General features: G+C 37.5%; 1 pseudogene; it reads right to left on the bottom strand.

Moving 5' to 3' along the window:
- The window catches only part of LOC114037215, a 64,694-nt pseudogene extending 57,195 nt beyond the window's left edge, over positions 1 to 7,499 (bottom strand).
- Positions 7,500 to 16,002: the final 8,503 nt, after the last annotated feature.

Below are 16,002 nucleotides of genomic sequence, written 5' to 3' on the forward strand. Positions count from 1 at the left end.
GTCTCAGATGTTTGACCACTATGTTGGAGCTGGTCTAATTGTGTTTGTTGTGCCAGTGTTCCAGGGCTCACAATTTGCCTTCTGTGCTGAGGCTGGAGGCCTCACTGCTGCCTTGCTTAGACAGGACAGAGGGGCCTTGGTTGCTGATCTGTGATGAGGCTGAGCTTCCAGCTGGCTTGTCTGGGTACTGTCTGCAGTGGGCTGTGCTCCCCTTTCACTCAAGTGAGACCTTTCCTGAAGTCCTTCTAAGTTAATCTTAAACTGAAAAATTGTTTCACTCCATCTTTGTGTGGGTTTTGTCGCTCCAGAATTCATTTAGAGTCTTGATTTAACATTTTTCTGAGAAAAACTGGGGAGAGCTCAGACAACTTCCTGGCTTCTCTCCACCCTCTTGGCTCTGCCCCCAGTGCCAGTACTTCTAATACAATTGGAACTCTTTCCAGAAACTTTTTGTTGGCTACCTCCACATGACAACAGCAATATAAACAATCAAATTAATGTTAAGAGAGTGTTACCTACAGCCGAATAAGAACAAGGATAGGAGATAAGTAAAGCACCATGAGATGAGGTTTTGGAAAGCAAGGGATGGTATTAGGATGTTTGACTGGAAAGAGGGGACAGGGGAAAAGAGATATTAGGATATTAGGGTGGGTATAGGAAAGGCAAAAAGGAGGGGGCAGGCAAAGAAAAATTGCTTACTTGGAAATTTTGCTTAGGGAATTCTGCTCCATCTTCTCAGAAACTAGCTAGGAAGGACCAAGGAAGAATCTCCAAAAGGCCTTCTGAGAGTATCTCCCACAGATCCTGCCTCAAAAAATGTAATCCTAGAAGAAGGGGAAACCCCATCTCAATCATCAGTCACCCTAGAGAACATAAGAGTAAGAAAGAGGTGGGGGGGAGGGGTGAGATAGAATGAAGTATAGTAGGGAAAATAGTAAAGAATGGGTTAAATAGGGCAGCAAAGAATGCAGGTGACATTAACCTGATTATCTAAACCAAGGAGATAACTCTCCCACTCAGTCAGACATGTTGTTAGCCAGAGTAGGGGGAATGAACCACTATGGAGGAGCAACATGCTTCTGAAGGTGCTGTAGAAACAGCAACTGAAGACCCACTGAAGGAAGTCTTTGATACTGTCAAATTGTTCAACATCAGAGATTGATGTGATTTTATTCATGGAAATGGAATTTAAGAAGAGGCATTACCATATGTTTCACCAATGCATACTAAATATCACAGGACCTTCCCATCTGACTTGCAGCTGAAACCTTCTACATCTGTTATATTTCCCATTAGAATGTGAACACCTTAAGACCAGGGAATGGTTTAGTTTTCTATTTGTATCACCAGTGCTTTACATATAGTAAGCACTTAGTAATATTCATTCACAGATCACAGAACCAACTTCCTGCCCTGTGTCCCCCAGATCTTCTCTCTGTCTCCCTTACAAAACTCCTAGATTCCTATCTGTTTCAGAACAGAGCAAAGTGATTAAAACTGATGAGCTGGCTCAGTATTAAAGCTTATAGGAGTCTCAAGGCTTGTCAGGCATGGCCAGAATTGATTTTGTCATACAAATAACAAATGTGAAGGGGAAGACATGAAGTTTAGAGGGAAGGTCAGCTAGCATTCATATGATGTGTAATCACTATTAAGCCAAATGGGAATTATGATGATGATCTTACAAGAAAAAGAAAATTTTAAATAAAATGGTGTTTCTGACTTTGATATGAAGGATATATAAAACATCATGAAAAGAAAACTGCAGATGGCACTATACCCATATAACTAGCAGACTGTTTCATATTCCATTTAATTAGCAAAAAGTAAATCCCTCAATATGAGCAAATGCTTTTAAACATTTAATCTTCTCAGCAATTCCAATAGCGATAAAAGTCTCGGAATGTCATATTCTCATTTCTTGGATATAATTTTCAGAGAAGTTAGTATTGTCTGAAATATTCCATTTACATTCCATTTTAAAATTATGTGTGAAATCTTCCTGAAAAAATATTTTAGAGACTAATTTAATGAAATAATTGTAACAGAAAATTCATTCTCCTTAAAATTACCAATCAATAACTTCTGTGTATGTTCTAAAGAGAGAATATATTGTAATCAACCCTAAAAATATACACATATCTCTATCACTACATATTTATTATGAAAGTGAATTTTTTGGTATGAATGGATGAGAATTTTATGAAAAACCACCTCAAATTGCTCCATTTTGAATTATTTAAGAAAATTTGTACTGCAGGTTCTCCTCCTTGTACAAGCTTTTCTTGTAATTGTTGCATTTGCCTCTTTCAACTCATTTGGATTCTCTTTGGTAAGTTATTGTAGAGAATATTTATTTGCTGGCTGAGTAATTAAATACTTTACATTAGAACATTAGAACTTGTTTACCAATCTAATACTATTCACAAAAAAGAATTAAGCTTTCCAAATTCTTACTTTAATTTTTCTAAGCTTTACTGTATTTTCCACTATTTTTCATCACATCCCTTCTTCTAAATCCCTCTCTTTCTCCTTATGCCAACTTTGGAATGAGTTGATTACCCAAACGAAGTCTTTTTCTACATTCTGAGTTGCTGTGTGTAACTGTAATACAGTACTATGTATCCTTCCTCCAAAATATGTGGTATAGATTCAATTCAGTTGTACCACTTCAAATAATTCCAGGTAAAATTAAAATACATAATTTCTAAGGGCTAGACAAGTAATAGATAAGAAATGTTTCAAAATTGCTATCAGTCACAAAGTAATTTTATTCTACTTATAGGCCAAAATTCCTTAACATTTTTTTTTTTAATTTTCATAGTCCCCTTTGACACTCTGGTGAATCCCATTTCAGGAAAAAAAAAGTATATTTAAACATGTATAAAATAAAGTACGTATGATTAAAAAGGAAACCAATTACATTGAAATACAGCTATCATTTAAAAAGAAAACCAAGTTCATGGATCTCATATTAAGAACTCCAAACTTATGTATACCCTAAGATGAATACACAGGGATAAAATTGCATATTCTTGAACTATTAATTATAACACGCATATTCTCTCAAATCTCATAAACATTAGGTTCCATTCCCATATGAGCCAAAGGTTCAAAGCATTCTTTTTGGCCACGGACTGAGAAGATAGAAATGTCTGGTGAGTCTAGCCCCTCCCACAATCTGCCACAGACTAATGAGATAACTCCATAGGGAAAGGGAGCTCATATATCCAGGAAGTTCATTATTCCCTGGAAGCTTAAGGGACAGAATGCATGAGTCAATACTGATGTTTAAAAATGTTCTTATGGTATTAGCTTTTGACAGTTTATTAATCATTCACTAGGTGGGGCTAATATACTATATACTGTTCACCAGATACAACTAAAATATCTCATTTTATAGGTACACTTCAAAGGAAGTATTTTCTTTAGTCTTATTATATGGAAATGTACATTGAGATAAACTATTCAAATCTGATCATAAACAAAAGATTTAAAATTAAAAACTAGGCAAAGCATCATTATTTATCTATAACAGCAAAGCATGTTAGCAACCAATACCAATATGGATATCACATCAGGTTGGATATCTTTGTGAAAAAATTATGATATTTTCAACTTTAAATGAGTTACTACAAAAATGTTCAATATTGGAATGGATATTCTAACATCAGTGGATAATTTGCTCAGTTTTACAGAAGGTAGTAAGAGGGATCTGACTCATATTGGCAGGAGGGAGCCCTGCTCCAGGGACCACATTGCTTTTCCCAAGGCAGGATTCCTATCAACCAACAAGATTGCAATAACTGGTATGTTAAGGTAAAAATAATCCTTGTAATAAACAGAAGTCCTTCACATCCAGATGAAACAATACAAAATAGGCTGGGGACATTTTCAAAAGTATAGTCACATAATCCTACAATGTGAGGTAACTGGCATAGTCCCTGAGGCAGACAATCAATTAACAATGCTAGCAACCAACATGCAGGGTGTACAACAATTTAAAACATAAGAATTTATCTAAGTAGGAACTAAAAAATTACTGCAAAATTATTGTGAATGCCTTTGATAGATAACTAATAAAACATTACCTTAAAAACAGTGACCCAAATTATTTCCAACCCAATTATTTTAACCAATTATCCATTCATTAATTCATTCGAAAACAAGTATCTATTATGTATTAGGCAGTAGGGAAGGAACAAAGATAACTACTGTCCCTATTCTCAAGGACTTTACATTTAATGGGCAGGGGTCCATGGGAAATTGAGAGAATCAGAGATTTAAAGTTAAAAAGGATCTTTGAAGGTATCTATTCCCGTCTCCTCATTTGATAGAGAATGGTATTGAAACCCAAAGAGAGAAAATTGCTTCCCCAGGGTTACATAAATAATAGAGAGAAAAGTCTGGATTCAGACACAAGTCCTCTGGCTCCTAATCCAGTTCTTGGCATTATATCTCATTGTCTCTTAATGTGAACCTTATAGGAAAAGGGACAGAAACTCTGATTCATTGGTTTAGCCAATGGAAAAACTCCCTCTACCATTGCTGGTCAACATCTCTTCAATTTATAGTCTTACATAGTTGCCTAAAACAATGAGGCTAAATGATTTGTCAAAGTTTATACAGCTAGTTTGAATCAGAGGTGGTACTAGAACCCAAGTCTTCCAAACTCTGTGGTCAGCTCTCTATCTGATATGTATGATTACTTTCTTGATATGAAGTACATAGGAAAGTAAAACACACTTTAAAATTTGACAAATTTATAAAAGTATACAGATCTCTGAAATCAAATTGAAGAGAAATTCCACCATTTAGAGCAACTAACACTAATTACAAATTCCATGATAATATGTATAAAAGTTATGTCTAAAAAGTAATAAACCTGATTTTTGTGTTGTATCTTGCAGAATAGTTTCATAAGTATGTAACTCACATATTATAATCATGTTAATTTTTCAAAAACCTGTGATTTCATTGGCCTAGGAACTCAAATCTTCCAACAAGATTACAATCTGTCCAGATTAATTTCACATTATTTCCCCATATGGACTAGTTGCTATAACCACATTTGTTCATTTCTTCTTTTTTCTATGAGACATCCCATCTCCCTACACAATGTCCTTGGACAGGCTATCCCTTCATGTTTTCCTTCTTCACTATTGCCTGTTAAAAGTCCAGGTTCTTTTTCCAGGCTCAACTACAATTCCATCCAGTTTGAGATAAGGCATTTTCTGATGCCCAAATTTGTTAGTGCCTTCCCATCCTAGAGATTGGTTTTAAAGATTTTGTATAGGTGCCATTTTGATTATAGATCTGTACATATTGTTTCTTCCCAGTATAATAGAAGGCAACATGCATAGTGAGTAGAGAGTCAGCTTCAGAGTCAAGAAAAACTGTGTTCAAATCCTGCCTCTGAAACAATTATATGTGTGACCCTATATAAGTCATTTAATCTTTCAGGGGCTCTAGGCAACTCTCTGAAACCATAAATTGCAGAGTAGATATCAGTCTGCATTGGTAAAGGGAGTTTAATCATCTGGACTTCCCTATGCCAATAAAATCACAGATCTAGCGCAAAAATTACAACTAGCATTTATATAGACCTTTAGAACCTATAGAACACTTTGTACATATTATCAAACAGCTGGTAGAGGGAGGGCTAGACCTGGAGGTACTAGCTATGTGGCTCTGAGCAAGGGGACAGGAATAGGCACTTAGATAAGGACGACTATATACCAGGCATTGTACTAAGTGCTTTAACAAATATTATCTCATTTGATCCTCATAACAACCTTGGAAGGCAGGTGATATTATCCCCATTTTACATTTAAAGAAATTGAGGCAAACAGTGGTTGTGACTTGCCCATAGTTACAAGTGTCTGAGACCAGATTTGAACTTGTTTTACTGTGAGGATCAAATGAAATAATAGTTGTAAAAAGCAAACAACAATAAAAAGAAAACACCACTTAGCACAGTACCTGGCACATAGTTCCTGCTATATAAATTATTATTTCCCTCCCCTTTTTCCTTATCAAATTTTCACATTTGATCGACCCTAGATATTCTTAGTAGCCTGATTACAGAGATAATAAAGCTAAGGTTTGGAGAAGTAGAATGACTTGGCCAGGATCATACCAACTAGTAACAGAGGCAGTATTCAAATCCAGGTTTTACTCCACTCAGCACAGTAATCATCTCATTTGGCAGAGTAATCCTTGAGAATAGGGTGGTACCATTTTTTATTTTGTATGCTTTGTGCTTAGTGTAGGGCTTGGGACATAGTGGCTCTTAAATGAATAAATGTTATATTGAATGTTGAAGGAAGGAAGGAAGGAAGGAAGGAAGGAAGGAAGGAGAGAAGGAAGGAAGGATGGACAGAAGGAAGGTAGGAAGGAAGGAAGGAAGGTAGGAAGGAAGGAAGGAAGGAAGGAAAGAAAGAACATCAGAGAATTGGCTGAGCCTCAGAGAGGTTAAATTAGTCATCTCTGATCAGAGAGTTAATAAATATAAGAAGCAGAATTTGAACACAGATCAACTCTGGCTTCAGGTCCAGCAAACAATCCACTTGTCTTGCTCACTCTCTCTCCAAAGGGCCAGTTTTCCTCTTTTATTCCACTAATATTTACTCTCAAACAATAATGGGGGGGGTGCCCATGGTGGATTGGGGGAGTGCTAGAATAATGGACCTTAAGAAATCACAACCTGAAAAGAACCCATTAGTCCAAAAATATTTATAGTAGTTCTATTTGTGGTAGCCCCAAATTGGAAATTAAGGAGCTGATTCTTTTGTTGGGGGAATGCTAAATTGTGGTATGTAAAATATAATAGAATATTATTGTGCCGTAAGAAATGTTAAAATTGAAGATTTCAAAAGACCTTTTTGAACTGATACAAAATGAGGGGGGCAGAACTAGAATAATTTATATAATAGTAACAGTATAGAGAAGAACAACTTTGAAAGGGAGGGTAATATTTCTGCAGAATTGAAGGCAAGTTGATAGTCATACTCCCTACTGGTGGGAAAGTGATTTGGAGTCATTATTTCTGTCCTTACTCTGACAGCGTGACTCAGGAATTTTTTAGTGTCCCTTGGTAGATTCTTTATTTAGCAAGGTGGGAAGGCTCCTGAGGTTATTATGATGGTAAGACCATCAATAAATATACCTTAGATATACCCTAGAGAGTTTCAGGTGCCAAGATGGCAGACCAAGGAAAGAACCTTCTGAAGCCATCCCAAATTCACCTCCAAACAACTACAAAACCACCTCAGAATTGATCTAGGAGCTGGGAAACAGATTACCAGCATGACAGGAAAAGTCTGTCTCAGTGGGATAGGAGGGGAGTAAGGTCTAAGACCAGCAGCAGCAACCAACCTCACATCAGGGGGCCTGCAGCAAGGCCCTGCACTCCTGCAAACCAGCAGCTCTCTAGGAAAGTGAGCAGTCTGTGAAGCACAAGACCCCACCCCAGCAAACCCATCTTCAGCACATGCCATCAGGGGGGCCTTGACCTCATTGCTGACAAGTAGTGAAGTCCTGCCACAGTGCTGTCCAACAGATAGACCCTAACCAGGGGAACGGTCAGCAGAGAAACTGTTTCCATAGCAACCCAGCAACAGGGCCCCACTCCTGCAGCAGACCAGCAACAAGATTACTCCTCCAGGGCATGCTAGCTGGGAGACCCTGTTTCCACAGCAACCCAGCAGCACAGCCCCACCCCTAGCACAGGCCGGCATTTAAACCACACACCCAGGAGAAACCAACAGGGAGGCCCCACTCCCAGTACCAGCCAGAAGGATAACCTACCTTCTGGTGAAAGCAAACAGCTAAGCCCTGAAGCCCAGTGAAAGCCAGAAGTATCCCAGCACAAAAAGCTTGGGATAGCGTAGGACCAGAACTCAGACCTCACATAATAACACCAAGTCACCCAAAAGGCAGAAAAAATGAGGAAAAAAGAAAAAAAAGAAAAATTTGACTATAGAAAGTTACTCTGGTGACAGGGAGGATCAAGGCATAAATTTTGTAGATAACACTAGTGTCAAAATGGCTACATATGAAGCCTCAAAGAAAAGTATAATTTGGTCTCAGGTCCAAAAAGAATTCCTGGAAGTGCTTAAAAAGATTTTAAAAAGCAAATTAGAAAAGTAGAAGAAAAATTAGAGGGAAAAATGAGAGTAATGCAAGAGAATCATGGAAAAAGAGTCAATAGCAATGGAAAGGATATACAAAAATTTACAAAAGAAAACTCCCTAAAAAATAGAATTTTCCAAATGGAAAAGGAAGTACAAAAGTTCATTGAAATAAATAATTTCTTAAAAATTAGAATTGAGCAAATGGAAGCTAATGACTCTATGACACATCAAGATGATATCAAAAAGGGCAGCTAGGTGGCTCAGTGGATACAGCACCGGCCCTGAAGTCACGACGACCTGAGTTCAAATCTGGCCTCAGACCAAACACTTGACACTTACTAGCTGTGTGACCCTTGACAAGTCACTTAACCCCAATTGCCTAAATAAAATAAAATAAAATACATATATTTAAAAAAAGATGCTATCAAACAAATCAAAAAAGTAAAAAAAAAAATTGAAGAAAATGCGAAATTTCTCATTGGAAAAATAACTTACCTAATCTTCTGGGAGCCAACATGGCAGAGTAAGCAGTATATCACTGTCCCTCTGCTATATTGACCTCTGGAAAACAAAACAAAACAAAAACAAAAACAAAAAAAACAAAACCAGAAAATAGTGCCACAGGAAAAATCCCGGAATAGTTGAGTCATCAAACAATAGGGTGGATCAGGCTTTTAGCCTGGGAAACTTGAAGCATCAGCAAGAAAGGTCCTTCTCACATAGTTAAACAAAGAGCACATTCCAGGACAGGAAGCATCCCAGCAAGCCAGCAACAAGCCCCACCTCAGCAAACTAGTGGGTGTTCCTGAGCCCCAGGGTGGTGGAGCAAATGCAAACACAAGAACCCTCCAAATGCCTTACCATACCCAGAAAAAACTGCACTCTTGAGCTCAGAGAACCCCCACATGTCTCAGCACAGCCCCAAGTGGGCAGATGTCCTCCAGCAGCCAGATTTCCACATGCTTAAGTGGAGCCCCAGGGAAACAGAAAAATCACACCCAACCTCAGCACAAGATAGACACCACCACTAGGACCCCCTCTCAGCACCAGGGAAGCTGCCAGACCCCTACAGCCTCCAGCTGCCAGAACCTGAGGCCAAAGGGCACAAAGCTAGTGACCACGCCCCTGAACCCCAGCCCAAGAATTTTGGGACAGTGCTGCCTGTACTCCAGTAGGAGAGCTCAACTTTAAAAGCCAAGAAATAGGCAAACAAGATGACACAAAGCAAAAAAAAAAAAAAAAAAAAAAAGAGAGAGAGAGATTTTTAACCATAGAGAACTTTTATTGTGACAGGGAAGATCAAAACACAAGCTCGAGGGGGACAGAGCCAAGATGGCAGAGTAAAAGCAGGGACTCACTTGAGCTCTCCCCCAAAGCCCTCCAAATACCTGTAAAAAATTACTCTAAACAAATTCTAGAGCAACAAAAAACACAAAAAGACAGAGCGAAACAAATTTCCAGCCCAAGAAAACCAGGATGGTCGACAGGAAAGATCTGTTGTGAGACTAGGAGAAGAGCACAGTTCAATGTAGGTCATGCAAACCCGGAGCAGGCCTCAGGGGACTGAATCATGGGCAGCTGTGATGGTTTTCAGACTTCTCAACCCACAAACACCAAAGACAACTAAGAAGATCAGTGGGAAAGGTCTGTCAGACCTGGGTGAGACAGGAGTGTAGTGCAACCCTGGGGCAGTGGTGGCAGAGGCAGTGGCAATAGTGGCAGCAGCAGCTGCTTCCAGAGCTCTCAGCACACAAACAGGCAAGGGATCAAACAACTGATCAAGAGATGACAGTGATCTCTTTGCTAGCACTGAGGCAGGATTCTGTTGCTTTGCCCATACTTCAGTCTGGGTTGCAGTCATGAGAGGCAGTCCTGGAGCAAGGAGGAGCACTAGCATAGCAGAACTTGTGGCAGCAGGGGAGAGGACACCCTCTTCACAGTTCTAGGGCAGAAAAGAATGCTTGTGGTCACTCACAGAGCAGGGCACAGACCAGGAGAAGAGTAAACATCTCCTTTTAGATCATACCACCTTGGAAGAACTGAAAACTTACAGGACCCTCAAAGTATCTCTGAAAACAGCTGCACAAAATCCCTGAAAGTTGGGGCAGTGCAACCTCCACACTGGAAGCAGAGCCCTACTTTAACAAAGAGTTAAAAAGTCAAGTAATTGACTGGGAAAATGAGCAAACAGCAGGAAAAAAATTCAGACTATAGAAACTTACACTGGTGAAAAGGAAAATCAAAACACACACTCAAAAGAAGACAACAAAGTCAAAGCTCCTACATCCAAAACCTCCAAGAAAAATATGCATTGGTCTCAAGCCGTGGAAGAGCTCAAAAAGGATTTTGAAAATCAAGTAAGAGAAGTGGAGGAAAAATTGGGAAGAGAAATGAGAGTGATGCAAGAAAATTATGAAAAACAAGTCAACAGCTTGCTGAAGGAGACCCAAAAAATAATAAAACCTTAAAAAAATAGACTAGACCAAATGGCAAAAGTAGTCCAAAAGGCAATGAGGAGAAGAATACCTTAAAAAGTAGAATCAGTCAAATGCAAAAGGAGGTCCAAAAGCTCACTGAAGAAAATAATTTCTTAAAAATTAGAATGGAACAAATAGAAGTTAATGACTCTATGATAAATCAAGAAATTATAAAACAAAACCAAAAGAATGAAAAAATAGAAGACCATGTGAAATATCTCATCAGAAAAACAACTAACCTGGAAAATAAATCTAGGAGAGATAATTTAAAAATTATTGGACCATCTGAAAGGCATGATCAAAAAAAGAGCCTAGACATCATCTTTCAAGAAATTATCAAGGAAAACTACTTTGATATTCTAGAACCAGAAGGAGAAAGGGAGAGGTAGATTGGGGTAAATTATCTTACATAAAGGAGGCAAGACAAAGCTTTTACAGTGGAGGGGAAGAGGGAATGAGTGAACTTTACCCTCATCAGATTTGGCTTAAGGAGGGAACAACATACACAATCAATTCGGCATGGAAATCTATCTTACCCTACAAAAAAGTAGGGAGGAGGGGATGATTTGAGGGAGGAGTAATAGAAAGGAGGGCAGATTGGGGGAGGGGGTAATCAGAAGCAAACCCTTTTGAGGAGGGACAGGGTCAATGGAGAGAATAGAATAAACAGGGTGGAATGAGATGGAGGGCAATATAGTCTTTCACAACATGACTATCATGGAAATGTTTTCCATGACTACACATGTATAACCTACATTGAATTGCTTGCCTTCTCAATGAGGGTGGCTGAGGAGGGAGGCAGGGAGAGAATTTGAAACTCGAAGTTTTAAAAACAAATGTTAAAAATTGTTTTTATAGCAACTGGGAAATAAGATACACAGGCAATGGGGTATAAAAATCTATCTTACTCTACAAAAAAATAGAATGGGAAGGTGATAAAAGAAGGGGGAGGAGATAGAAGGGAGGGCAGATTCAGAGAATGGGTAATCAGAATGAATGCTGTCATGGTGTGGGGAGAGGAGAGAGATAGGGAAATTCTGAAAATCAAAGGAGAGATTAATAAAGTTGAAATTAAGAAAACTATTGAACTAATGAATAAAACTAAGACCTGGTTTTATGAGAAAACCAATAAAATAGATAAACCTTTCATTAATTTAATTTTTAAAAAAAGAAAACCAAATTACCAGTATCAAATGAAAAAGGTGAATTCATCACCTATGAAGAGGAAATTAAAACAGTAATTAAGAGCTATTTTGCCAAATTGTATGCCAATAAATCTAACAATCTAAGGGAAATGGATGAATATTTACAAAAATATAAATTATCCAGATTAACAGAAGAGGAACTAAAATACTTAAATAACACCATTTCAGAAACAGAAATTAACCAAGCCATCAATGAACTCCCTAAGAAAAAGCCTGCAGGTCCAGATGGATTTAAAAGTGAGTTCTACCAAACATTTAAAGAACAATTAACTCCAATATTATATAAACTATTTCGAAAAATAGGCAAAGAAGGAGTCCTGCCAAATTTTTTTTTTTGATACAAGTATGGTGCTGATACCTAAACTAGGAAGAGTCAAAAAAGAGAAAGAAAAGTATAGAACAATTTCCCTAATGAATATAGATGCAAAAATTTTAAATAAAATATTAGCAAAGAGATTACAGCAACTTATCATGAGGATAATACACTATGATCAGGTGGGATTTATACTAGGAATGCATAGCTGATCCACACGATAACTACAAATGTGAAAGAATGAAGATCAAAGCACCACACACCTCCTGCCAGGGCTATAATTTACTTAAAACGTAGAAAGAGATATACATTTTCAGAGATGATCAAATGGAGGGATCTATTTTGCTAAACTTTGTAGACTGGTAATGGGGGATTTTTGTTGTTGGAGGCGGTGGTAGTAGTGGTACTGTTGATAGTGGTTTGTTATACTTTAATTTGTTCAGTTGGAGAAGGGGGCTAGTGAGAGGTTCAGATTAATAAAATACTTGTAACTTGACAAATGTAATTCTGTTTAAAAAAAGAAATCACACACAACTAAGGAAGCTATTGCACAACATCAAAGTGTCAAAATACTAGAACACTTCAGTAGAGAGAATGAATAGCTGTTGACACCAACATGCTTAGAGTAATTGTTAATAATAGGCAGCATTTATATTGTGCTTTAAAGTTTTCCAAGTACTTTACATAATTAATTAATCCTCATAAATCATTAATCCTCATTAATCTCATTAATCCTCATCAAAACCTTGTGAGATAGGTGTTATTATTATCCCCATACATTTGAAGAAACTGAGTCAGACAGAAGTTAAATGACTTACCCAAGATCTCACAGCTACTAAGTATCTGAGGCAGGATTTGTATTCAGGGTCTTCCTGATTTGGGGTCCAGTACTCTATCCATTGTGCTACTTTACTGCCTTGTGATGAAAGTATAGCATGAAAATTTTAGATATTATGGACTAGAGTTTTAGAATGGTAAAGCTTGAACACAATTTACAGATCATTTAGTAACTGCCTCACCCCATTTTAAAAAATGAAAATACTGAAACACTAAGAAGGGAAATGTCTTACCGAAGGTCACACAGAAGCACAGCTGAGACTAGAGCCCAAATTTCCTGTTTCTCAATCCCAGGTTTTACCCATTATACCTCACTGATTTCTAGAACAGTTCTGTTGCATACTGGAAAACCATTGGTGTTAAATTCTTGGAACTCAAACATTTACTAAAAGCTCCATAAAACTCTTGCTATCATAACTACTGATATGACTTTAGATTATTCTATTGAATTAAAGATCAAAACATAACCTAACCAACAGTCAGTGGAAATCATGTAGATACAGTCATGGCTATTATTTTCTTTTAAGGTAATTTGTGTGAATGAAGGGAAGTGGATTAGTGAGCTAAGATCAAGAATCTTATAAATAATCCTCATTGTCACTGCTCAATAGAAGTTCTGTTTCCATGGAAATGAAAAGAATAAGGCTCTTCACTTGAAAAAAAAAGTCACTTTTCCATGGGAAAATATTTAAGCTGTGGTACATCTATTTGATTCAACTTAATTTAAATTTAGCTAAGGTTAATAGTAATGATAGCAACCAGATTAAGAGCTCCCTGGAGTTGGACCAAGTTTTGTTCAACACTTTATCCTTCACAGCACTTAAGGCAGTGCCTTTAATGTTGGAGATATTATGCATAAATGTATATATGTTTATCACAGCAATTTACCTGTTAGCAGAACCCTCCAAAAACTGAATTTTAAGAGTTACGGAAAAAATGGAGTATGAAATTTTGTAGCAAGAAGACAAAAATTTGTATTTTTAAAGGATAGTCAACAAAGATAAATGCTTTCTTTCACTTCTGTATATTAAGAGAAATTAATTAAATGAGATAAATATTATCATTGATAATTGAAACATAGAAAAACTAGGGAATGTTAAAAATTAAAGATTCAGGCCTTGACATCTGCATAACTATATTTTTTGTCTTATTGAGATTGATTTTTTCCTCATTAAATTATACATTCACATACATTTTACAAGATTTTATAAGATTTCAAAGGTTCTTAAGGAATTCAGGAATTCCTCCTTGCTGTTTCTGATGTGTTACCATTTTATAGCATTTTAGGTATACCTGCTTATACCTAAAATGATGGGACAGGGCCTGAAGTAAGAAGACTCATCTTCCTGAGTTCAAATCTGGGCTCAGACATTTACTAGCTGTGTGTCCCTGGGCAAGTCACTTAACCTTGTTTGCCTAGGTTCCTTATATGTAAAATGAGCTGGAGAAGGAAATGGCAAACCACTCCAGCATCATTGTCAATAAAACCCCAAATGGGTCACAAAGTAGGACAAAACTGAACAACACCCAAAATGAATGTAAATCTCAAAATATTTAAAAGGAAACACAACCAAGTTAAAGTTCAGTTTAATTCAACAAACATTTGTTACGCATTTACCACATTCCAGGCATTGTTCTAAGGCCTGGGACCATGAATACAAAAGCAAAACAGTCCCTGCACTCAGCCATTTTACTATGGAAGTATATATACAAGTTAGTCAATATTCAAATAGATCCCTGTTCTCATTGATTTGGAAGTTCCCTCCAAAGATACAGGTTGCAACTCATCTATCCCTGCAAATTTTTGCAACTCTTGTTTATGTGCTCCCATAAATTTGCCTCAGGGGGTCCGCCTAATGTGTTGGAGGATTGCAAAGGCACCAATGGACCATTCTGGCTGTCTACTTTCCGTGATGCCATGATTTACTCCTGTTCTTTGAAATTCTTCATTGGAACACAACCTTTATCTTCCTCATTGGAATGTAATCTTTATCGCTCTACCAATTGATTCTGCCCCTGGGCCACTGGCTCTGGTAGGTGAATACTATTTCATACTCAGAACCAGGCTTCCAAAACATTTCCAGGCCACCAGTTTACCTCTTGCACCAGTTTGCATGCCTCCTTCCTGTTTCAGCTCCCCCTTGTGTGTTGTCTTCCCCCCATTAGAATGCATGTTCCTGGGGCAACTAGATGGTGCAGTGGATAAAATTTCAGCCTTGGAATCAGGAGGACCTGAGTTCAAATCTGGCCTCACACACTTGACACTTACTAGCTGTGTGACCCTGGGCAAGTCACTTAACCCCAATTGCCAAAACAAAAACAAAAGGAAAAAAATGCATGTTCTTTGGAGGTAGGGACTATCTTGATTCCTTGTAAATGTATTTGTGCTGGAACAAACAAAGCATTTAAAAATGAATTATCTGTCTATCTATCTCATTGGTTTTATGTTATAGTCTGATTTTAATTATCATGTGCTTTCCATTTCCCTCTGTATTGTATTCATTTTTAAAATTTCAGAAACTGCTCCATTCTATGTCTCATTGTCATAAAGCAATACTAGTAGAATGTTGATATTAAAAAGTGAGCCTTTATCTTCATGGGAAACAGATTTTGATTTGAACTTTTCTGAAAATATTCAGCCTACTTTTCTTATTCAATTCCAGATGAAATGTGTTGTCCATCTCTTTTGTCTTTCTCATCATTTCATGGGGGCCCAAGATATACATGCTCACTTCATTTTGGCCTCCACTTGTGACTCTATGGATTTCTTCACCTCCTCCCAGACAGCCTATCCACCCTTCTCCCCAATTTCTAACTCTCTTTGATAAGTTGTCTTCCCACATTAGAATGTTATCTCTTTGAGGTAAAGGACTATCTCTTCTTTGTTTTCATTTGTGTCAGCAATGCTTAGCACAGTGCCTGGCACCTAGAAAGTGTCCAACAAATGTTCTATCTACCTACTTACCTATCCATCCATCCATCCATCTATCTATCTATCTATCTATCTATCTATCTATCTATCTATCTATCTATCT

The sequence above is a fragment of the Vombatus ursinus genome, unplaced genomic scaffold (assembly GCF_900497805.2).
Source record: "Vombatus ursinus unplaced genomic scaffold, bare-nosed wombat genome assembly UNPS02010284.1, whole genome shotgun sequence".
NCBI lineage: Eukaryota > Metazoa > Chordata > Mammalia > Diprotodontia > Vombatidae > Vombatus > Vombatus ursinus.